Source organism: Eriocheir sinensis, unplaced genomic scaffold (genome assembly GCF_024679095.1).
Source record: "Eriocheir sinensis breed Jianghai 21 unplaced genomic scaffold, ASM2467909v1 Scaffold82, whole genome shotgun sequence".
Taxonomy (NCBI): Eukaryota; Metazoa; Arthropoda; class Malacostraca; order Decapoda; family Varunidae; genus Eriocheir; species Eriocheir sinensis.
The window spans coordinates 13914-20840 of NW_026112186.1; the positions used below are offsets into that span (position 1 = coordinate 13914).

A 6927-nucleotide genomic window follows, 5' to 3' on the forward strand; every position below is an offset into this window, starting at 1 on the left:
ATTGTAATGGACTGTTTTTGTTGGTATTTATTTTTTCCCTTGAGCTGCTTCCTCTACTGTAAAAAAAGAAAAATTGTGACAAACAGCAATTAGATACAAAACTCACTTGCTTACCGTACCTTTCTGCCTTTCCTCAGGGACCTGGACACACTGTTCTGCGGCACCAGCAGCAGCAGCCTGCACATCCATGGCCTGCAGGAGGAGGACGAGGGGACGTACAGGTGCTGGGCGGAGAACAGGGACCTGGACACACTGTTCTGCGGCACCAGCAGCAGCAGCCTGCACATCCATGGCCTGCAGGAGGAGGACGAGGGGACGTACAGGTGCTGGGCGGAGAACAGGGCGGACGCGCTCGACGCCGTGGCCCACATACAGGTCCAAGGTGAGACAAAACTATGACATATATATTTTTTTACAGCAATGAAAGCGTTCAAAGGCAAAAAAACAATGAAAACAATAAAGCACTGCTCCTATAAAGAAAAAAATGAGAGGTTAATATTGGGTGTAGAGGTCATAGGCAGGAGGAAATACAGACACATGATGGCTGTTCCAGAGTTTACCAGTGAAAGGGATGAAAGAATGAAGATGCTGGTTAACTCTTGTGCTTTGTGTGAATAAAGTTTGGCATGGTAAAAATCTTAGTGATTGTGAATTATATGTTTGTCATTGGGGATGAAGTCATGAAATGGATGGTCAAGATATGTGAAGTAGCATGGGGGGCAGCAGACTGGACGAAAGCCATCACTGTCCCAGTTTACAAGGCGAAGGGCAGGAGAGGGGAATGTGGGAGCTATAGAGGTATAGGTCTCCTGAGTATACCCGGAAAGGTATATGGAAAAATCATAATAGAGAGGGTGCAAAGACTTACAGAAGAGAAAATCAGTGAAGAACAAGGAGGCTTCAGGAAGGGAAGGGGATGTGTGGATCAGATATTTGCCTTCAGGATGGAAGTAGAAAAAATAATAGTAAAAGGAAAGAAACTATACGCTGCCTTCATGAATATGGAAAAGCTAGAGCTAATACAGTCTCTCTATATGATGATGCATCTGCATGTGTCAAAATTACTGGAGAAACAAGTGAACATTTTGAGATAAAAGTGGGCTTAAGACAAGGGTGCGTCATGTCACCAGGGTTATTCAACATTTATATGGATGGTGTCATTAGAGAAATGAAGGGCAAAGTTGGAGAAGATGGAGTAAGACTGTTCGATGAGGGAAGGAAGTGGGTACTGAATTCGATACTGTTTGCTGATGACACGGTGCTCATTGCAGAAAATGAAAGTGACCTACAAAATTTGGTCAGTGTTTTTGATAGTGTCTGTAACAGGAGAAAGCTGAAAGTAAATGTCAACAGAAGTGAAGTGATGGTTTGTGAGCGAAATAGAAGTGAGGTTGTAGATTTTGTATGCCCATATAGAGTGAGAATTTAATGTGAAAAAGAATGCAAAATAATTTTGAATGGTGAAGAAATGGAGGAGGTCAATGAGTTTAAGTATCTTGGATCAGTTATGTGTAAGCATGGTGGTACGGAGGAGGAGATAAGAGAAAGGGCATTGCAAGGAAGAAGGGTGGTAGGGTCTTTGGGACGAATCATGAATGGCAGAAGTGTGAGCATGGAGGTAAAGAGGGATTTGAGAAATACAATAATAGTACCAACCCTCACGTATGCAAGTGAAACGTGGGCCTGGAATGAAAGTCAGAGGTCTAGAGTGCAGGCAGTGGAAATGAGTTATTTGAGGAGTGCTTGTGGTGTGAGTAGAATGGATGGAATGAGTAATGAAAGTGTGTAGGAGCATTTTGGAATGTGTCACCAGACTTTAAAGTGGTTTGGCCACATGGAGCGAATGGAGGAGAGTAAGATGACCAGAAGGGTGTATGTGAGTGAGATAGAGGGAGGGAATGCTGGAGGACGACCTTCAGTGAAATGGAGGGATAGGGTGCAAGAGTACGTTGGGGAGAGGGGGGCAAAATCTTTGAGAAACTTTGAGCAGGCAAGGAGGGAGTGTCTGGATAGAGAAAGATGGAAGCTCTTCTGCCATGGCCATCCCCTGCTGGGAGCTCCTAGGAGCAGGCATCCAGGAAATGATGATCATATGTTTGTCTCCGTTACTAGTATTGAAAATGGTATAAGAAAGACTATTCATATCTTTGTGGTTTGAGTATATAAAGTTTGGCATTGTGAAAGGTTAGCATTTGCCAGTTATCGTTAAGTTAGGTTAGGTTAGATGTTTGTCTCAGTACTAAAGTGTTTTCAGTGATATAACAAAGACTGCATATTTTTTTGTGATTTGTGTGGATAAATTTTGCCATTGTAAAAATCTTAAGTGTTTGTCAATCATTAAGTTCCTCTCAGTTACTAGAGTGGTAAAAATGTTGAAAATGGAATAACAAAGACTAGCAATATTTTTGCGGTTTGAGTATAAAGTTTGGCATAGTAAAAATCTTAGTGTTCTTCAGTCATCATGTTTCTCTCAGTTACTAAAGCTTGAAAATTGTGTGACAGTTGCTCCGAGGTTTCTGAGGCAGCCGGCCAACGCTCTCGCCTATGAGAAGGAGAACGTGGAGCTGGAGTGCAGCGTGTACGGCCAGCCAGAGCCCTCGCTCCACTGGCTCAAGAACGGCGAGCTGCTGGTGGAGACGGAATACCTTCAGGTGAGCCGGACTTCTGTGGCGGTGTGGAAATTTATCGCTGTTACAGGTTTAAAAGGACAGAGATATGTAGATTCATAAGATAGATAGATTGGTGGATACATACATACATACATACATACATAAGGGGAAAGGAATGTAAGGCCCTAAATCAGTGGTTCTTAACCTGGGGGGTGCACCCCTCTGAGGGGGAGCACAGTAATTTCCAGGGGGGGTGCGAGCCCTAGGGGAAAACTAGGAATTTCTCTAATTATATTTGCTATTCTCTTACCAAGAGCGTGGGCTAATATTGAGAAGTTTATGAACAAATGCAAAAGTATCGCCATTACTTCAGTTTCCTATAGTCTACTTAGGGCTTGCCAGTTTCTTTAACATCTGTAAGGAAATTTTATTGCTAGATGCAAGGGGGCGTGGAGGGAAGGACTACTTCCTGGAAGGGGCGGGGAAGTAAAAAGGTTAAGAACCACTGCTCTAAATGGATGCATAAGGTATGTAAAGAGATACATCAGAATCCATAAGGTTCCATGCATAAGGTTCTAAAGAGATAAGTAAAGGAAAAGGGATACAAGGTTCTAAGTAGATACATAAGGGATTTCAGTAGATAAGGGATATAAGGCTCTATGCAGGGAGATAAATATAAGGCTGTCAATAGCTACACAAAACACAGCTGTGTTGTGTTAGGTGTGTGTAATGCCAAGCCTCCCTGTAGAGTGTGAGCGGCAACAACCTGCAGATCCTTGGCCTGGTGCGCCAGGAGGACTCCGGCGCACAGCTCGCCGGGGACGCCCAGCTGTGTGTCCTTGAGTCAAGTAAGTGGCGGTGCCGTGCGGGGCAGACACTGTTCACACTGTAGCCCTTTGTTTGCATTCATGAGTACTGATGTAGTGTTGTCTGCATTGGACACAGGCAGTGACTAGTCCAGATAATTCCAGGTTGCTAATAAGCCCAGACGCAAACATTTACAAGGTTACTGAATGTATTCCAATGTTTCTGGCGGGCAGCTGCAGCCGCTGGTACAGACGCTGCAGTTTTAAAAAGTGTACATTACCCAAGTTATTGATGTTGATGCATGTGATTTTCTTAGCATGGCTGTAAGCATAACCCTTTGTTGTGTTTATTATTCCTTGAAGACTGAATAAAATGCATAGATTACACTGTGGGCAAAGCACACGTCTCCAGTAATGTGTTCATATTTGATTGTCCTGAAGTTTGGAGATATCAAAGCCGGTGCTGAGAGTTACTGACTCACTAAAATGTGATTTACCCGAGAATGACTATTTTGTTGTGGTATTTTGATAATAAGTTGTCTGGGCTCACCTTCAGGGAGGAGCAGCATGCCCCCACCCACGCACAAGGCAGGTCACAGACACAGTAAGTGGGGCAGCTCAGGCACACCACTACTACTACTACTCCTTGTTTTCAATACTTAGAATGTCTGCTCATTGTTGACACAGCTTGTTTACAGCATTTGCCTTCTCTTGGTGTGGGCCTTGACAGTCACTGTGCCTACTAGTCTTTATGCTGTTCACAATAATTATTCCTGGGATACTCAGTCCTCTACAAGCAGGAAGGATCACTCAGGTCAGAACCAAAGGACACAACCTGGGAATATTTATTGCATAAAAAATTCAACACAATACTACTACTGTTAAGATGTATTTAGCAAATACAGAGTTATCCAACTGCCATTCCAGTGATTATAAAGAAATAATAACATTTTAGCGAGTACATATACAACATTTCATCAAAAGTAAGTAATTCACACATCACTTTCCTCCCTTCACTGCAGAGAACGCGTCCAGAACGTGAGTGCAGCTCCTCCAGCGAGGGACGGGATGAATACAAGACCCAGATCAGCGACCTAAGTCCCGGGAGTAACTACATGGTGCGGGTGGCGGCCCACACCTCCGGCGGCCTGGTGGGCGCCTCCATACACGAGGTGCGGGTGTTCACCAAGCCGGACCTGGACCTGCCCTCCGCCTCAGAGTCTGAAAGTTGTCTCCACCTCACCCACCAGTCTGGAGGCCACTTGGTCGCCGCCCGTACTGGCCAAAACGCCCATCACGGGATACACCATGTTCTATACGCAGGTGTGGACGGCCTTATAGAACTGTGTGCTAAATGTGGAGTCTCAGTTGCCTAACAAAAGTCTCCCCATATCCTTGTGTGTCATTAGTGACCTTCCTTTGAGTAGAGGGTGACCATAGCCGTGTGTTTGTACAAGTCCCAGTGTGTATCTTAACCATTTTCACCATTTTAGTTTTCTCCTCAGGTTGGGTCAGCAGAAGAACACGAAGTAAAGGTCACTGGTACGTCACATGACCTCCAAGGCCTGGACCAGTTCACTGAGCACAGCGTGTGGCTCACCGCCGTCAACAGTAATGGCGGGGGAGACGCCACCCCGGAGGTCACTGCCAGAACCTTCTCAGACGTGCCCTCAAAGGAGCCTCAGAATGTGAGCGTTGAGGCTGCCAGCTCAAGGGTGAGTTGTGGAAGGCTTCCAAGGCAAAGATACATTGTGAAACTCATTTTTAAATAGCTTTCTGCTCTGTTTGTTTCCTTCACATCATCTCTACAAGTTGCACATTCATTGTTTCAGTATTTTTAACCCTTGCACATTCATTATATTTGACCCGTCTGCTGCGATTGGCACGGATTTGGCCTTCACTGGTAGCCTGAAAACATTTACTCCCATGTCTTTCCCTGGCTCTGTGGTGGATAGTGGAGTGTATCCAATGTGGCATTGGTGCGCAGGATATCCCCTCCCAAGCTGCAGGACTTTACATTTTTCTCCACTGAATTGTAGCAGCCGGTTTGTGTTCCATTCCTGTAGCTTGGTGAGGTCTTCTGGTAGGAAATCCACAGTTGAAGCATTCATGGCCTCACACAATGTTCAAACTTTTTAAGATTGTATTTTGATGATTTATCGTATAACTTTTTTCCCTCACACGGCCTTTCCCTTCAGAGCCTCATCATCTGCTGGGAGCCTCCGCTGGCCGAGCACCAGAATGGGATCATCACCAGCTGCAAGATCCACTACAAAGAGCGCGGCGAGTCAGGTTCCTCCAAGACCAAAGCCACAGACGGAAACAGACGACACTAAGCACTCAAGAAAAGCACCACATACTCCATAAAGGTTTAACCTGTCTGCTGCGATTGGCACAGATTTCACATTCACTGGTAGCCTGATAACATACAGTCCCTGGTCTTTCTCTGCCTCTGTGGTGGATAATGGAGTGTTTCCCATGTGGTATTGGTGTGCTGGATATCTCTTCACTGGTAGCCTGATAACATACAGTCCCTGGTCTTTCTCTGCCTCTATGGTGGATAGTGGAGTGTTTCCCATGTGGTATTGGTGTGCTGGATATCCCATCCCATGGTGCAGGACTTACATTTTCTTCATTGAATTGTAGCCACAGATACTTTTTGTTCTCTCTGTTCATTTCCCATTTCCTTCTGGTTCTCCTCCTCCTCCTCCTGTAACCTCTTTTTCCTGTCCCTACTGATCATGTTATCTTTTTTCCTCTTGCTGTTCCTGTGTTCCTGCCCTGCCAAATATTCTCCCGCGTCCTGCTTCTCGGCATTTCCTTGAGCAGGTTAGTGCAGAGAGCGTATACAGCTTAGGGTCGGAGAGGCTTTGACGGAGCTCAACCAACGTAATGTACAGACTGAAGCGACACAGCGCCACAAAGAGAGCCCACGAGACCACAATTACACACTGTACATATATAGCATAAACTTGGGCGAGGCTGTGGATTTTGATGCAGCGGATGTACATTTTGATCCAATGACCCTGATAACCTAAAACCGGTGAATGTATAGGAGGCGAACACGCACACGCACACGCACACACACACACACACACACAATAATACAATACCCGTCAACATTACAAAGAGAAAGTATTCTTCCCATGATAAATACTGATTAAAAAGTCTTGTGTGTGTGTGTGTGTGTGTGTGTGTGTGTGTGTGTGTGTGTGTGTGGGTGTAATTCACCTCGGCCTGATCACGAGTTGGACTCGGTCCCGCCAGCAGGTACCTCCTGACGTGAACAAGTGCTCATCATCATCGATCTCTGGGTACTGCCAGGACCTCACACACCACACCCCCATCCCCTTGCTCAAGGGAGGACAGTAACCACTCCTTGTTAACAGAAAGAATCTGGCCTGATGGGGCTCAAACCGCTGCCTGTTTGGCCGTAAAGCCTTGCAGCGCAGCGCTCTCACCGATTGAGCGGTGTGTGTGTGTGTGTGTGTGTGTGTGTGTGTGTGTGTGTG

At 45.6% G+C, this 6927-nt stretch overlaps 1 long non-coding RNA gene across 1 annotated transcript; it reads left to right on the forward strand.

Moving 5' to 3' along the window:
- The first annotated feature begins 349 nt into the window (after positions 1-349).
- LOC126994561 (uncharacterized) lies at positions 350-5746 on the forward strand. The gene is made up of 5 exons (XR_007749285.1): positions 350-382; positions 2503-2651; positions 4438-4738; positions 4909-5130; positions 5614-5746. It is a non-coding gene; the product is annotated as an uncharacterized LOC126994561 (long non-coding RNA).
- The last annotated feature ends 1181 nt before the right edge of the window (positions 5747-6927 follow it).